An 18,690-nucleotide genomic window follows, 5' to 3' on the forward strand; every position below is an offset into this window, starting at 1 on the left:
GCAACAATTGATCTTGAAATTGACATGCTGTCACCATGACTGGTCCCTACTCCATTGAGATAAACAAATGCGCTGCCTAAAAAAAGCAGAAATCAATTCTGCATTCTCAGGCTGCAAAGTTGGTGAAATGATTATTTTCCATGAAGTTATCTGATTGAATTCAAGTGCCCTGGAAAAAAAGAGAGAGAGAGAAGCTGGGAATATTCAGACTATAGTGAGGTTTTCATATTTGTGAGTAGAATATCATCTTGACATGTTAAAACGCACACAACAGCAACTGACATTTATTCATTTTCTCTGAGGTCAATTAGGGTGACGCATATCACGGAAGACACTGGTTTGATGACAGCCAGAAGTAACTCAACAGACGTTATTAAAGCGCTTCTTTATTTTGCCGACCGCTAATCATAGATATTTTTCCTCTAATGCGTCTGCCTTCAAGCTGTTTCAAGGTTAGGATGATGGGGCTGCAATCTCCAGAGATGAAATTGGGAATTAAATATAGATAAAGTCATTCTTGCAGTAAGAATTCAAAAAAAGCTTCTTCGTGTTTTTTCCCCTTGCTGTTAATCAAAGACAACAAATGAGCATCCAGCATTATTACAGATCACTGGCTTAAGAATAAGCAATGTATTGGAGATATACATGAACATATGAAGGTGACAGTACAGAACACATTACTGGGTCTACTGTTGATGAGAATATATTTAAAAAGGCATGGCTGACTGTGACATCAGCCATCTGGCAGTAAAATATTTTAAGAACCGTGGAATTTACCAATTGGATTTGATATTGCAATCCTTTGTGGAATAATTCAGGGTGAACACACAAACAGAAGTCCAATTTATGTGTCAAAAGAATGATGTAGTAACCCAGAAACGTTGACTGGAGAGGACCGTACCATACATAATTTTGAGATTTTGGTCTGCAAACATTTACTGAAGCTTGTCCAAATGAAAATGAAAATACGTAACCAATGCAGCAGAGGTCAGCGGAGAAGTGGCTATTGATGCTTCACGCAGCGCTGACTTAATCCCGGCGTCAGATGTGTTGAATTTTAACTCTCATTGCAACCAAGTTGCATCATGTTGAAGAATAATGTCAGGTCACCGCTGTCTGTTTGATTAGATTTCAGTTCCAGCACTCCTACATTTGCATCCTACCCTTAAAGAATAAGCCAGTGATCTTAACCGGGGCAACTGAGGGCTTGAATTTCCTCATCGTCAACAAGCAACAAGCAACTAGTGAAGGTAACGAGCGAAAAAGGGCAGAACCAACGCCGTCTGAAGAAAAATGTGACAAACATTCCTCCTTTCTCGGCTTTTATGATAGAAATGTGCTTGATAATGATGAATGATGGGGACCTTGAGAGTTTCCTCTTGCAATCACCACCTTCGTACCAGACATTAAAATTGTATGATACAAATGCATTGTGTAAAGGAAATGCTCATTTGTTAGAGGACAGTGTGAAATGAGCACAGTCTGAAAAATGCAAATTAAGGGAGAGGAATAAGTAAGTAAGAGGAATACATTTCCCCACAATGAGAAGATTATGTGGCGGAGAACCCAAGAAGTTTTCTACTGTGAGTTAAGATATTATTTTAAGGGAAATGTTTTTTTTGTTTTTTTTAAAGGCCAGGATCTTTCCAAACATGCAAGAAATTGTGACATTAACCAGGTTATTTTGGGAGACGTGGAATTGTACACAGCTCATAGCAAAAAGTTCAAATCCACTAAATAATAATAATAAAAATGCAGATATCATAACAGCAGGATGAAGAAAACCAACAGAAAAACTAAGCACATAACTAACAATAATTTCATACATCACCGTGGTTGAATCAGGACTCTTTACATATGCATACATTCTCTGTCTATTCTACACTCTGCCCTGTGTTATTACAATGTTCCCTTGTTCCACCTAGACAAAATGAATTGAATCTGATTAAATGTGTCCACTAATGTCGCAGAAAACCAACAGAAGTCACTTACAAGTCTTTAGCAGTCACTTCTTGAAATATTTAAATGTCTTTTGCCAATTTTTTTTTTTGATTAAAGACTTCGTTTTGATGGGACTTAATCAGAAATTACTGACTCGGGTCAAAGCCTGCCACCTTTAGTCATTTGAAATGTCTTGGCTTTTGACTCATTTATTGCTCATGGCATGTCAAATTAAGGTACCTCACAGCAAGGGTTTTGGTAAAAATGGAGATTCATTAAAGTTCATTCTATGGCCTCGGGGGAAATCAACAGTGATAAAGTCAAAGGGCTTTACCGTAATCCAATCTGCCCGGATATGAGTAATACAATCGGTACCGCTTTATGAGTAATAAAGTGGGAAATATTTAGGCTGCTCAAAGACTTGAGGGGGCAATCACTGAACTGGGAAATGATTCAAATTGACAAAGACCCACTCTGTTGGAGTCGTCACGTACATCCTGAGTCCCTGACGTCAAGTCAGAGTGTGCCTCAGGTGCAAAACGGTTGATTTTGGATTAAGTCAGAAAGCCACAAACGTTTTATCGCTTATATTTGTGAGGAGCAGCCAATCAGTCTTTGTGCAGGAGACGTTCTTAATAATTAATACTGATGAATAATGAATGTAACAGTCATATAACATTAAGCATTAACAGACACAAAAGGCAGGGCTGTTAATCATAACTAAAGTAACCTTGACGTTCACGTGCCTGTCACAGACATTCATCTGAGACACAGACCGCTGGTAATGACTCCATTTTATGTCCAAATAATTAAAGTGTGGCTCATCACATTCATTTTACACCCCAGGTCCCCAAATCTCAGAAGGATGGTTTCAGAGCGGGGAAAAGCATTATCAGCACTTTAAGGGCAATGCCCCTGATTTATAATGTTTTGTCAGGATTACAGTTGGAAAGAAGCCATAAAGCTTCATTTTGGCTTTCACTCCATCTGTGCCATGCTCCGTGCTGCTTATTGAAGATTTTTGCACGAGGGGGCCTCTTTTACATTTTAGTTTTCCCCCAGTGGCAATAATATTTTGAGCTTAAATGTATCAAAGTTATTATGGCAAAGGTGTAAATATGGGTGTCATAGATGATTATTAATTTAAGAAAATGTGGAGCTTTGTCTTTGTATTATTGTGCCTGTCAAGAGGTTTATTGCTTCATTAAGGAAAAGCTACCATTACCACTTAAAGGCATTTCGAGTGGATGTTGTTGCCTTTTTATTTATTTATTACTGAGTGGATTTAACTTTAAAGAAAGGAAGAAGAAGGAGGGACTGTTTGAACTATATCAAATTGGATTAATGTATGTGCTGTTTAAATTATAGGAAATATTTGCTTAATACATAACATAAATATAGACCTGCAAAAAAATCTGACCTATATACGTACCACATAATGCACACTCCCTGTAGCAGAAGTGGAATATGTTTCATATATATTTTTCATTCATATTTAATGAAATAGAGACTTTTTCCCTCAAAGTTCAAATTCATCACTGCTGAATGTTGACAAACACGGTTTCACCTCCATGCCCTGACAACGAGGTCTGCTGTCATACATGAGTAGTTTCAGTGACTATTTTGTGGAAAAAAAAACAACAACAAAAAAAGGCTATTTATTGTTCAAAGAAGTGCACGGGCTGCCAAGAACATTTTTGTTCCCACCTCTGGATTCCTGGAGGTGTGTGGAACCAAAACATATTCTTTAACTCCCATAGGCACCTGCACAGCAGCACTTCTTCAAAGCGGGAAGAATTATGAGTTTTGCAGCACACTCCGAAAAAGCTTCAAATGTCTTCCATGTCCTAAACATCTGCCAACATCACATTTGAACAAATAAATGCTGTTTTGGACGTCGTGTCGCCAATATGGAAACCATGAAATCTACTTTAATGTTACAAAGAGAAAGAGACCGGGCGTTGAATGTTTCAGCACCATGGATAGAGACAGAGAGACCCATGCCACTTCATAAACCCTTTTCCTCGAATTCAGGACCATGGACAGAGACACACAGACAGACTTGGTATGAATGTTTCAGCACCATGGACAGAGGCACACAGAGCAACCGGGGTGCATTCCAACACCTTTACTACCAAACTATTTGCCATTTGAATGTGTCAGATGCAGCATACTAAAAACACCAGTAAAGTGACCAAAATAATATGAATGCATGTGTACTTTCATGAATAGTATTCTGCATGTAGTATGGCACTGTGTAGCGTCTCCAAGGTAAAATGTACAACCAGTTCCATATTGTATCCTTTTTATTTACTTTTTACTCAAGAGGGTCAAAGTTCAATGCACAAAGTCCAAAGCATTAAGATGAACCTGTGGTAGGGTAAACACAGCTGTTTGGCTCTTACCAATGATACTAATTAAGGTTCTGTTCAATTCAGGTGTGCATGTTGGCTCCTCACTGGAAAGGCTCTGCTGCAATAAATATAACCTTAATTGGTATCAATGGGAATAATGCATGCGATAGTATTTAACTGTACAGTTGCAGTACATGCAGTAAACAGAGGATGTGGGACACAGTTTTTAAAGTTTAAGCACCATACAGTAGATAAACATGGAAAGATTGAAGTCCCTAAACATTCACACCAAGTAGATTTGAACTAGGTTTAAACTGAAGCAGCCTAATTGAAATGTAGACAGACTGACTTATTTCTGTCAGTATTAGCAGCGGTAGGAGCAGTCAGATGTAGAAATTTGATGCTTTACACGTCCTCCATTTGGTCGCTCGAGTTTCTTCCCACGCACCAAAACCACGCATATTACATGAACCGGAAATTTAATAGTCTACCGTGCCAACATGAGGGACCAACACCGCAGGGAATAACCACATACACCCTGGTTTATGGTTCTTTAGTGCCTTTTTAATAAGCAAACATTCTTGCAGTTTCTTGCCAGTTTTGCAGTGTGTGATTTATTATCAGTGGCCTCACCACACTATGTAATTGTTCTGACAGCCGATCATAACATAAATTAATAGTGGTGTCCTAAACATTCTTTATGGTGCAGTAAAATACTTGCATGTTCGTAGATACTACATAATCAGATGAATCAGATCACACTCTATGGTGGGATTAAAGACACGACATTAAAGCCATAACAACAGACTCTAACTTCACGGTCCATGTAGTACGGTTAAAAGAGACACATTGTGGGACAGATGGACCAGGAGTTCTTGTACATTAAAGCAACATGTACACCTTTTTTGTTTCTTCCACATCAGCATGCTCACGGGCACATATGCTCATCACCACAGAACCTGTTCAATGTACCTATACGCACAAGTCAATGATGTGTGTGTTTGTGTGGGTGTGTGTGGGCTACGCTTAAGTCTTTGAGAGTAGGTCATAAATATGGTGATTATGGTATAATCCCATGCATGATTACACATCAGCACCGAATGCTGAAGTGTGGCTTGCAGAATGGGTGCTTGAGTGAATGAAGTTTTCAGTAGTTAGCAGCCAGATTTCACTGATGATTCGAGACCATTATAGGATGTATTATAGGAAAAGGCCGGAGTGCAAATATCCGAATCAGTCAGACCAGACACTTGTACCCTGCCAGCTCCATTGTGCAAAGTCTGTGTAATGTCCAAATGAGTCAATGGACTGTTGATGATGTTTCCATGACGAGGCTGGCGACCACAAATACTGTGATTTCCGAGGGATACTTTTTGCGTCATGTCCGGCTTTTACTACACCCCTTCTCCAGAATTCATCCACAGCAATTTCTCATGATACAACACTGAGTACAATATGTATTATTTTCCTAACTCGGAGGAAAGTAAAGCTCAGTACGAGTTGAAAATGATCAAAAAGCACTAACTGACCTATACAGCTGGAAAGGGCATCAGGTCTGGCGTGGGTCTTTTTTTTTAATCTGCTGCATGAAAAACAAATACTTCCCCAGAACATCAATTTTAAACACCAGAGGAACACCGACCTCATCGAGCAGAATGGGCTCAACAATCAAACGCCCCCAACACAATGATATTTATTAATCTGGGAACAGTTTGCTGAGTATGCACCCTTGTTTTCCAGCATGGCTACCACTGAGCAGCACCGCCACAGCACTCTGGGGACACTTGCCTTGCACAAGAGCACATACAATCATTCACTTCTCCCTGTGCAAGGATTTAAGCCAGAAATCCCTTGAAATAATCTATAGTCCAAACAACCCCACTGTCTGAGCCATCCTTGCTGTGAGTGGCACTATTGGAATATTCTTGCTTTGCTCAGAGAAGTGAGAAATTGAAAAAACAAACAGCAGGCCACAATGAATCTCTGGCACAGGAAGGGTTGAGACCACAACATGGCTGGTGGTGCTACACACCACATGCATGGTGACAACAAACTCCATTACCCCAGTGGCTCTGCAGCACATAAAGCCGAAGCTGAGCTGTTTCAGTCAGCCTCCTGGCAGCAACACAGGGGCTGCCAGTCAGTAGAGAAATGGCTGAGCTTGTACAGAAATGACTAGTCCATTCATTCCAAAAAGAAAGAAGACTGATGCTCCTTGAGGACGGCTGATCTCTCCCTGACTATGCACGGATCTCACTAGCGATGGTCACCAGTGATACTGTGTGTGTGTCAGTAGTAAATGTAGGTGAGATAGATGTCGTTCTACACTCCTGACACCCCATCGGAAAGCCCTGTAGCACATGAGACAGGTTTCACTTGTGTTACAGCTCCATTTTTTTTATCCCAAGAGACCGGGGACTTATCTGTTCTCTCAGAGATGGACCAAAGAAAGGTTTGGTCAGTTTTTCGACTGGGACCTGGTTTCTACTAACCTTGTGACTTATCACCTTGCTTGACAACGTCCCTATAGGTACAGGTGAATTCCCCCGTCTGCCTGTGATGTGTTAGAGCTCGCATTTATCAGCTGTTAGATAGCCATGCTATACTGGGAAGTGGTAGCCCCTAAGCCTCTTCTGTTGCCCTGGTGAGAAAGAAGGATAGCAGTCTGAAACTCCGTGTGGACGATAGACTGTGAAAAGGCAAAACACCCAGGGGTACCATTCCCCTCTTAAGAACTGAGGAGCCTTTGGACACACTGTCAGCAGCCCAGTTGTTTCCCACCATAGATTTAACCAGTGGTTATTACCGGGTCCCTACGGAAGCCCTGAAAGGTACAACTGTAAGTGACATTTTTTTTTTAAACTCAGGATCATTTTTCTTTTTCTTTTACTTCCATCTGTGAAAAAAATCCCAGGAGCTTTTTTCCCCGACTTTCTTTTTACCATCTGTGCAAACAGGTGGTTTTAGCATTTGTAAAAAAAAAAGAAAAAGAAATTAAAACCCAGAAAAATGTTCCTAAGAGAGCGAGGAGAAACTAAATCGGGTTTTTTGAAGAAATAATTATGATGGAATTTTGAAAATGAAAACATTTCTTCAACAAAACCTCCTTTTTTTTTAAGTTTCAGAGGTTGCCACCGTTCCAGGCACCACAGCTCTATCTCTATGAAGTTGTCGAGTTCCTCCACAGTGGATAAGCACCGGACCCGTCTTGGGCCACCTACAGTAGCAGGAGGAGGATTTGAAGGCAAAGCTCGAGAAATGCCGCTTCTTCCAATTGTTTGCCAGCCAAATTAAAAACTGTGGGTAAGAATGTAGCCAACAGTGAAAATGTGCCTCCTGAGCCACCATATGTCCAACCCTAGTCCAAGATGGGCTGAGATTAATACACGTGCTGCTTTCCTGCCTGTTCTCCAGAAATGCAAACGCCGTGTTGTTTTAACTGTCGGATCTACGGTTGTGCATCGCAGCTCTACCCGGTAGGCCCTCACACCAGCATCCAGCTGATGCTAAGCAGAGATGTATAGTAACGAAGTGGAACCACTTAAGTACTGTACTTAAGTACTAAAATGCAGTATCTGTACTTTTTTGGAGTATTATTTTTTTTCCCCAACTTCTACTTTTACTGCACTACATATTTTTGATGAATTTAATACTTTTACTCCAATACATTTTTCATGTGCTGAATCGTTAATCGTTACTACTGTTGAGTCCAGCCGGACACGTGATGAATGACAAGGCGATATTGAACAAACTGCATTTATTGCTGAACGGTTTGGTTCCAGGACTCGGTGACTGTCGGCCGTAACCACGCCAAAAAAACCCCAACTGAACAGTCCCGGTCTCACATCAACCACGCTCGCGCACCGTACGTCATACACCTGACGCACCTAGGTGCGCTCTCTCACCTGCTGCCCCGCCCCCTCGCTCTCGCATTCATTCAGACGCATTCACAGACCATGGGAAATCACAGAACTCTACCATGAACATTGTAACCTTAGAAGTTGTGCCTTAATAAATATTTGAAATAATATAAACAACAGTACTTGTACTTGTACTTTTACTTTCAGTACTTGAGTAGCAATTTTTTACATACTTCTACTTGCAATACTTAAGTACAAAATTTTTTGGATACTTTAGTACTTTTACTTAAGTATGGTGTTTAAAGAACACTTCAACTTCTACTCCAGTCAGTTTTTTTGGATATAGCACTTGTACTTCTACTCCACTCCTTTACTCCAGTACTTTATACATCTCTGATGCTAAGCTACCAAAGACTGTTGTGTGTGTTTAATGCTTACAGGTTCTTCCATGTTCCTGCATGAGTACTGCAGTGCTTTCCTCACGTTCTACAGTTGTATAGCTTGTTCGAACACGTTTAATACATCTTGGGGGACGGGGAGTCATTGACCGACTGCCAGAATGTGTCATTATTGAGTGTTGAAATTTAGCTGGTTTCTGGTTCGTTCTTGAATGTGAGGTTCAAGTTAAATCAGGCCTAACCACAACCCCGGCCACAATTTCAATCAGCTGTCAGGTCCTGTGCCAGCTTCCGTGCCTCTGCTCTCAGAGATAGGATTGCTTGTTCGGAAGAAGTGAATTGGAAGCTCCAATTTTATGTGCGAAAGCGTCAATGGACAGATGTAATGGGGGCTGTAACCAGCATATTTAAAAAGGTGTTTAAAAGGTGCAAGAAGTAAGATTTCAAGATCTCAGAACACAAAAAAAAAAGGACGGTGATATATCTGCGAGGTTCGATGGGGTTGTTGATCATTAGCAGTGAGTCAGCTGCTACCGATGCCAGAAGCTGAGATTTCTCACTTTGAAAACTCTCCGCCTGTACTGTTGGAGCAACCCTCAGCCGCCGCTCTCATATTTTCAGCTGTTCTCTGATGGATGATGGTGTGAGTGCCACGAGAAATTTGGCTCCTCAGCCAACACACACACACACACACAAAAGCAAATGGAAGATTATTAGAGTACTTAGCATTTGATGTATTTCCTCTTCGTTTGATGTTTCTGTTGTTTCTCCACTAATTAATGTGACCGGCGTAAGTTCACCACAAACACTGGACACATCAATAGCTGACGCTGTTTGTTAAGATTCTGTCATCTTTGGCAGAGTCTGACCAAAGTCGTGCTGTGGCTTCACGCCCCTCACGAAGAATGCTCATTTACATCTTCGATGAATCACAGGACTGTTTTCCTCATTAACAGTTTGTTTGTTTTTAAAAAAAATCCCGAACGAATTCTCTTAAGGCTTAATGAGTAAGTAATTCCAAGTGGCAACAGCAAGCGAGTTGATATTTATCAAAAACAAAGGGCCAAATAAGTCATCAAGGGAAATGTCACAGGGAGCTGTAACCTTTTAGAGGGGCTAACCTTTGAAGCTCAGTCACAAGATATAGAGTCATTTGGTGGAGGCAGAGTAGTGCTGAGTTGTAATGAGGCCTGCCGTGGCGTCTGTGACAGAAATTAACTTCAGGTTAATGATTAGGGAGTGTCGTCGGGGAGCTCTTTAGCGCACGAGCGCTGCACATGCAAGCACAAACAGACATGAGTTTCTACATATGCGCAGCCTTTTAATGTTTGTGTGCACATCACATTGCGGTTTGGTCAATTAAAACCTGGAGGCTCTCTGGGATTATTGAGTCAGCAGCTTCTTTATGATATGAAAACAGCCACTCTAGATTCAGATCAGGGAGATTTTCGAAGCATTTTAACCTCAGAGCGTTTTCCTGCTCTGGTTGATTTGCTCACTCCAATCTGTAAAACAATTAGTCTGTTCTCATATACACCCACGAGCACACGGCAGGATTGAAATTTAGCATCAGTCCTGAACCAGCTACACACTCCTGAGACCAATATTGATGTTAACCTTCACCGCAGACGTCCACATAACAATCCACACCTTCCTATTCACACAGCTGATGGTAAACACTTTAACAGTGATATGTTTGGTCGTCACAGCACACACACTGTCTGGGAGGTCTGTAGGCAGCTTTGTCTGCATGATGAAGCATCTCGCCCCAGGTTTAAGTCATAAAAGTGAAGCTGCTGGGCCAGAAAACCACATTTTCTGACTAGGTAATCATGACCATTAATCATGCTGGCACACTTCTCTTTCCCATTGGCTAAGAAGAATAGGTCATGGCTAAAGACTCTACCTCTACACCAGCGGTGAATATGCACCCCCGTCCACCTACTCAAGGCCATTTGGGTTGATTTGTAGCAGCAGTCCTGTGAAATTACCTAAGTTGTGGTTGTCGAAAATAAAAAATAATGACAAATTGAATGTGGGAGTCAGCTCTTTTTCATGTCTGACACTGTCGATAGCAGCTCCATAATACTTTAAACTGAGATACTGTTTGTTGATATAACATTTGTGTTGAGTTGATTATAACTTCAAATCCAAGTTACTTCCATCATCAGTTTTATAAAGTGTTACAGAGCAAATTTATATATATATATATATATTATATATTTAATTTACAGCATTTTATAAGATATTGATAGAACAAATATAAAAACGTATTACCTGTCAGATTAAGCATGAAGTTACATCAAGCCAAAGTGCATTTATTTTATTAGTGACACATCTAATGGAGAGCGGAGCGTCAGAATTTTAAAACGAAGGAAATAAAAGCCAAACCTCTTCCTCTCATAAAAAGGTTTTCTTCCAAAGTGGAAAACAGGTATTTTCATTCTCACAATGCGGCGATTTGTTTAATGTCAATACCTTGAAACGAGGCACGCCACTCCACTTGCTTCAAGACTTCAATCGATCCACGAGAACTCTTTACACAAGTTAAATTGCCTTTTAGAAATAAGTGACACTCGCCAATTGTGTTCAGGAGAGTAACGTTTCAAGGCGAGAGAAAATGACTTGTTAAAAGATGAGCTGAGTTTTCACGTGGGCCGCCTTTTCAATTTCCATGTTCACAAATTCAGTTATTCCATGACGCCTTTTGGGAAGTGGCTCAGTGCAGGGCAGATTATGATAAAATGAGGTCACACACATACTGTAACTGCTGCTGTTTGTCGTATTTTTCGTGTTTTGGGGCCAGAACCAGGTCTGAAAATGTCCCTGTGGGCCTTTTTAATCTTTAAAAAAAGGAGCAGACTGATAGCTGACAAGCCCAGATGCTGTCAAAAACCCCTGACCTCATACCAAACTGCTGCATTGCTACTGCTGGCAATATTGCTGACATACTGTGCTGATACTGGATAATGACTTTTCTCATGTGGAGAAAAGAAATCATGGAAGTCGTTATTAGATTCAGAGCTAATTTAGAATTGGAGGCAATTTAAATGGGGGCTTTATCTCGCCTGTGCAGCATTTGAGATGTCAGTGGTGTATGTGAAATCACCTCATGGCTGTTGGGGTCTATCATGACAGCTTTTATGTCTGGCAGACAGGGTTAAGTAGCACATGTTCACACTCTCCTTCTTCCTCTGTGTGTAAATATAAATGCAGTACATGCACATGATATTTGGCGACTGGCTGTAGCGCTTCAGTGCGTGCATTCATCGCTTGTGCAGGCTCATTTTGGATTCTTAAATGGCATTTTCTGTCTGCTACTATAGTCTGCTAATCTATACTATATTAAACATCAAATTAAATGATGTTTCAGTGTTAAAATGCACAACTGGTTTAATATAAGAAATGTGCCACAGTGTTTATTTTGACTCTTTAAAATACTCCAGTTCATCAGGGATTTGATTAAAGTATTACATTATTAGGCTGTGACACAAAAGTCTGTGTTCGGCTCGTTTGCGTTGGCATGGAACCCCCACAGTGGACTGCAGCAGTCACTTCCACACATTAAAAAACAAAACACAGCTTTGTGGATGCACGTGTTGATGGGCGAGCCCAGTCTGTCAATGTTTGAACGGTTTCTGTGAAATGTAAAATGGAATAAACAGGGAGAGAGAGTTGTTGTCTCAAGAGTGTCGACATAATAGGATGCAAATATTTTGATCTCAGCCTGTCTGTGTATCTATATTACTCCTTATTGCTTTGTATTCCCCCCCAACAGCTCAGTGGAGATATGAAGAATCTCTCTGATAGAAAAACAGTGCCACCACAGGGCTATATGGAAGCAGCATTCAGTCCTCTCTCCTCATTCCTCCTCATTAGGGCATTGCTGTGTATAGTGGCATTAAACACTCATTTTCCCACCATTAGGGATGGGAATCGAGAACCGGTTTTGTGTGTTTCTATTCCATGAAATCGTTTGGCAGTTTATCTAACGATTCTCTTATCGATTCCAGAAAGCGCGAATCACGTCATGTAACTTCCGCAAGAAGTTACGCACGCTCGATTCCAGCAAGCACGACTAATTACGATACGTAACTTCCGCAAGTTTGCATTTTACCAAAACAGACATCAACAGGGCGACTTGCAATCATTGCAAAGTGGAGATAACAGCGTCGGGAGGGAACACGACGAACATGCAGAAACATTTGCGCACACAACATGCAATGTTTTGAAATGAATGTCGTGTTTTTGACACGCTGCGGTTACTACGGAAGGTAGTTACACATCGTTACTATTATCCAGGCTTTTGACCTCGCTGTTTTGGTTTTGTAAAGTCGTGATACTTCTAACTAAACAAAGTTGATGCTGATTAAACTGTTTGTTCTCCTTTTTTTTCCAAATGAGAATCGATAAAGAATCGAATCGTTAAGCAGAATCGATAACGAAATCGTAATCGTAAAAATCTTAATCAATTCCCATCCCTACCCACCATGCAGAGCATCTACGTGAACATTTCTCTTCGTGAACTTCATGAACACTTCTCACTCTCACTCTCACTGTCAGGAATCAGCTTCAGGTGTCTGTCTTTGTGAGAAGAAATGAGCTGGGTGGAGACAGAACAGTGGCTAAAAAAAGCAACCCTCGAGTTCTGAGAAATTAGTATCTTATCGCCTCCATACCACCCAAGGTGATTAGTATTGACCGGCTGAAGTAGGGGAAAGATAGGAGAAATTTGTATTTACCCATTAGACCAATTGATCAAAGTAAACACACTCTGAGAGATGCCCCGTGTGGAATGAATCGATGGGGATCAATGAAATCAGGCCACAGCCTGTAAATATCACAGATTGATTTGCCCGCTCAGAAGTGTATCACAGCAGAATAATAAGCACGGTGGAATGTCGTCAAAAACCGAAAAGGTTTGATTTCTAAACGTGCAGACTTTGGTCGAACAACCTGGTGTTCAAAACTAAACAAGTTTAGGATTATTATAATCTCTTTAAAAATAAAAAAAAGACAGATGTATGAATCACTGTGGCTCGGCTGATGAAGGTGTTTCCAAAGTCAAGGCAGCATCTCCGGTTTACCTGGATCCGTCGTCGCTTTGTTACACCCACTCTCCCACATCTTTTCCTGTCTTTTCACTTCCAGCTGACTAATGATGAAAAAATGCCATCAAAGTAATCCTTTAAAGGGCATTTCCTCCGACACACTCGGATGATTCGGTGCCACGATGCTCCTTGGGGAGACTTTTTTATTTATTTATTTTATAAAGCCAGCAAAACCTCAAAGGTGGAAAACAATGCACAGCTGCAGCTTTCTACCTTGTTGCATTGTTCAAGGTTTCCTCGCTGTCTGCGCTCCATGTGCTCCCTCTCTCTCTCTCTCTAAGTTATTACTTTAAGGCTACATCGTGTAACTTTTCTACCATAAAATAACAGATTTGAAATCGTTCTGATGCCACATTAGATGGCGTCTCTGTCATTCCCGCTCCTGCACTGTGTAACTTTGTTCACCCACGAGGAGTACGTAACGCTTTATGACACTGGATCATATTTTATGGAGAAAATGTTCGCTGCTCTCTTTTTGTCCTCCGGCTGCTGCACACATCAACTCCTGGTAGAGTTAAGCAAACAGCTTTAAAACCGTAGCTGCTGTTAGCTCGTGGACAGCAGGAAAGTGAGGTTTTAGATCTGCAAATCTGACGGGGAGTGCAGCCGGTGTCATGCCAGAACAGGAGCTGGGCAAGTGTGCAATGGCACTGGATTCAACAGCCTCTATGGACATAATGACATAGCTGAAAAGACTGATTACAGACATTGCTGGAGAAAGCTAAGAAGAGAGTGAGCGGGCGGACAAAAGTAAATCTGGGACTGACTTTTAGTCGTTGGTGAGAGCTTGTAAGTAATATTAGCTGGCTGCTCTGTCTTGTGTTGACCTTGCTTGGTGTTACACTCTGAAACTGGGCTGCTAAATGAAATTACTTTCTGGTTTCAAGTTTTTTTTCTGTGTGTCTATACGGAAAGCAAAATGTAAATAGAGAAGAAAGTCTTGCAGGAAAAGAAAGAAATAGTACTGAGTGATTTTATATAGGACAGAAAGGTGATTATAGTCAGTGAGACATAGACTCTTATCCACAAGTTGCCTCATTTCAGTCTAAGTCAGTGATCGACTATATGTTTGCCCACTTGACTGAATCTACACCAGGCAGCTGAAAGCAAAGAGACATTTTGAGAGTAGTTTTATTGATGGTTCGACATGTTAGTCTAAAGATATCTCTGAAAGAGGCCCATGGAAATCATTTTGTTCAAAAAAAAAATAAAATGAGGTGAGTCAAGGAGATGTCAGCCGGGATTTAGAATAGAGGTCTGAATTTCTACTGAATGCAGGCATGTCAGACGAAAGACACTTTGGCAGCTTTTCCATCTGAAGGAAATCTATTGTGCAGAGAGAGAAGAAAAAGAGTCTCGTGGTTGTAGGGAGACGAGAAAAACACCTTCATTTGGCCTTCACTGACCAGTAATACAATATTAATGAATGATGACTTTATTTTTAGGCTATTGTAAAAAAAATATCTGAGCAGTTCTTTAGGATTTACATTTGTTGGAGTTTTGGACGTCTCATTTAAACTTCAATGTCGAGCAGACTTAAAAAAAAAGAAAAAGAAAACGAATCAGAGTAATTTGACCACACAGCTTTGCCACCATTACGCTTATTGTATTCCAGTGTCAGGTAGCAGCTGGGTAATAACACATATCCGCTGGAGGCATTTTTAATCAACAGCTATATGGGAAGTGCAACAACGAAATCCTGTTAACTCTGAAACCCAGATGCAGACCATCCCTCGCTAATAGCCCTATTCAAACGAGAGAGGCATTATGTTTATTATTAATGAATTACGCCTCAGCCTCTGTGATTTCATTCAAATAATGAAATATCCTGGGCCTCATGTGGCCTGGATACAGTGGTGCAAAGTCAAGATTTAACAATTCGTCGATGCAATGCAGGACATGTTTTTTTCAGTGTTCAGAGTGAAACACACGCCCTGCAACATAGTCGGATATAATTAGCGAGACAGTTTGTTCAAGGCTGCCATGGCAGAAGGGATGAAACTCTGCTGAAGCGATGTCCTCTCCATTTCAAAGTCCTGCATATCCGACCAGATGGTGGTTATGAAGTGTTGATTGAGGGGGTGATCGGTGTCATTTGCGACTGCCGCTTGAGTTTGTTTTCCTTGTTGACTGTTATTGCGGGGTGTTAAAGAAGCATTGGGAGCTGTTGAATTATGCTTTTCTGAAGCAACAGGCAATGCTGAGGAGATGACAAGGTGACGTCTGTTCTGGGATCGATCACGGACAGAAGAAATGTGTTACGATGATTTCAAAACATTTGAAGTTCCTCGATGTCCAGCCATGGATGGTGCTGTGGTTTCAGTCCACTTTGGATCATAGGTGGAGTTTTGTCCACATGCAGTTAGATAGTAGGAAACAGAGTTTTGTTTTTGAGAGTCATTGAGCAATAAGAATATGGCAAATTGGAGTATTTGAAGTATGTGATGATGGTGATGGGCTGGTCATTTGTGTAGAAAGTTTAAGGGAAAGGACTGAGGACACAAACCTGTTGAAGATGTTACTGAGGAAATTGTGAAGCCAGTGGGCGAGGCCTGGTTACATTTAAACGTCTAAAACTACCTCGTTATCGTTAAGGAAAGATTGTGGTCACGGTTCAAAGATACTAGTGTGTACTGTTGGTGGTTAATGCACATAAACTAGAGTGTCCAGTCCTTTTTCCTCAGACTTCAGCTTGAGTCATACTTCTGCAAAGACTCAAAGATGTTTTACACTCACATTCTAGTAGCTGCAGGCGCTGTCAGGCAGCCCTTAGACTTTTTACACAAGGGTAACACATGTCACACTATATCCACTTTTGCTACTGTGTGAAAGCAGTAATTACTCACATGGGCTCAAGTACAGCAGGCACATGTCACAAAATGTGCTTTAAGCATTTCAACATGGAGGTGAAGCTGGTAATCAAATGAAGAAGTGTGATTTGGTGTAGCCGTTCCTCTGACTTATGGAGATCTTAGAACTCGAAGCAGACCAGCTGGTAGACAAAGCGCCAAAGATACTTTGATACGTTTTTTGTTTTTTTTAGTTGGATCATCATCCTGCTAAAGTACCTGTGCCTTTCTGAGGGCTAAATTTATACAGCCACACATCAATCTGAGCTTACAAACACGAGAGCACAGACTGCTAAAGCTAAAAAAAAATCCACGTGTAATCACATACAGGTGCTGTAGCTGAAATAACAGGAAATCACTTCAAATTGGCATTAAGCCCATCACAGAAAAACAACAGAAAATAGAAGCTAAAACAACACCCGCCCGCACGGGTTGACTGACAGGCGATTTCTTGGATGAGCAGCACATCGACACCTCTGTAAAGGCAAAATGGTAGCTCAGCTTTCACACCTTTGTACTGATATTGTTGCCAAAAGGAAGAAAAACTTTTATTTTTGTTGGCATGCCACAAAGCGTTTTATCTTCAGCAACTTCAGTTTAGTGACATCACTGCCATCCTCGTGCCAAAGCGTCGCTCTTTTTCAAAAAGCACGAGAACCTCTGCCTTGTCAAATAAAACAAAGACGTGAAAGTGTTTGACCCTTTCAAATGTAAAAAATGTGAGAGAGTCCAAATCAATCACAGTCTAAGAGTGGTTCCATCTGCTTTCTTACACCGGGTTGCTTTACCCAGTAAACATCACTGTTTGACTTACTTCTTCCTTGTCTCACTCAATCGGAAACTCTCAACAGAACCTCACTCTGAAGCAGTCTCTTTGAAATCCAGCTGTGTTGACAATCTTGCGTCAGACTTTGGATTCGGTGCACCTCGACACTCTCTCATGTAGCAGCACATCAACAGCCTTGTCTTGCTGAGATGTTACACATTCTTTGTCTCACTTCCTTTTCTTTTCCTTTCCCCTTCCTGCTCTCTTCATAATGCACCTCCTGCATTACGAAACAAAATAATGTAAAGGTAGAGTAGAGTATGTCAGATCAATCCTCTGCCTTCAGGCAGGTGTAGCATATCAATCTGTCCATATATTGCTCAGAAATTCCCTCCAAAATAAAAGGCTCAGCCACTTTCAGCATGAAGACATAACTTCCCTCTGACATGAAGTCAAACATCATGTATGTTGACAGCTCGAGTTGGTCAAATTACACCTTTCTTCAGCATCTTTTGTTTTAAACACATTCTGCAGACATGCTTCATATTGGATGGGAAACCTGAGGTGCATTTTCCAAATACAAAACACAGATATCTCATCAAAAGCACAAACATACAAAGCAATCAAATCACACTGCAAAGCTGTTTGCAACATCAAACATGACATAACAGGGTTTCATCTCGTTACTCTGCTTCTGAATGGCAAAGCAACACAGTCCAGTTTCCTTTGAGCTCCACCGAGAGTCCAGCGATTAGACTCGATTCATGATTTCTTTATGAGTGGATGAAGGTAGAGCAGAATGGGTGACCGTAGAGTGTGTGTGTGGTAGGGATGATGGGATTAGTGACTCTCATGGGAACGCTAAACTTTATTGCATGCCAACAACCAACGCTCTACAAATTTCTAATGTACCCCCTGATGCGTTAAGATCACCACAGACTTTTTTTTTTGGCTACTTTGCTAAGCTGCCATAGCAACAGTTTGAGTTTCAAGTCTTTCCTCTTCCGAAAAACATCTAGTTTCTAAAAAAAGAGGGTAAATTATTCAGTAAGTTAAGAAGCGAATCAGCCACGAGACTTTAAAAGATGCATGCAGCAGCGGCAGCAGCATACATTTCACGCGCCACAAACGCCGGATCTCATGAAGGCAAAGTAGAGCTTTTGTTTTGCTCTCACCTTACCTGTGCAGCTCGATGTAGAGAGTTCCAGATGGCTGGATTATAGACGACTGATACCTCAGGTTGTGGATGCTGTGCTGGAGTGCACACGGCGGTGAGCAGCAGCAGCAAAAGCAGCGGGAGGAAGGAGGGAGGGAGGGAGGGGGTTGAAGGAGCAAATGCTGAATTATGGATGTGGAAGGTGGAGGGGGAGAGAGAGAGAGAGAGAGACAGAGAGACATAAAGGAGAGAGGG

At 41.2% G+C, this 18,690-nt stretch overlaps 1 protein-coding gene across 1 annotated transcript in view; it reads right to left on the bottom strand.

Annotated features, from left to right (window-relative positions):
* The window catches only part of LOC104919696 (cadherin-18), a 167,406-nt gene extending 148,925 nt beyond the window's left edge, over positions 1–18,481 (bottom strand). Inside the window, exon 1 of the mRNA XM_019279373.2 lies at positions 18,460–18,481. The gene's annotated coding sequence lies outside the window, so the exon portion shown is untranslated. The remainder of the gene's footprint in view (positions 1–18,459) is intronic.
* Between the last annotated feature and the right edge of the window lie 209 nt (positions 18,482–18,690).

This window comes from Larimichthys crocea, chromosome XXIII (assembly GCF_000972845.2).
Source record: "Larimichthys crocea isolate SSNF chromosome XXIII, L_crocea_2.0, whole genome shotgun sequence".
In the NCBI taxonomy this organism is placed as follows: domain Eukaryota; kingdom Metazoa; phylum Chordata; class Actinopteri; family Sciaenidae; genus Larimichthys; species Larimichthys crocea.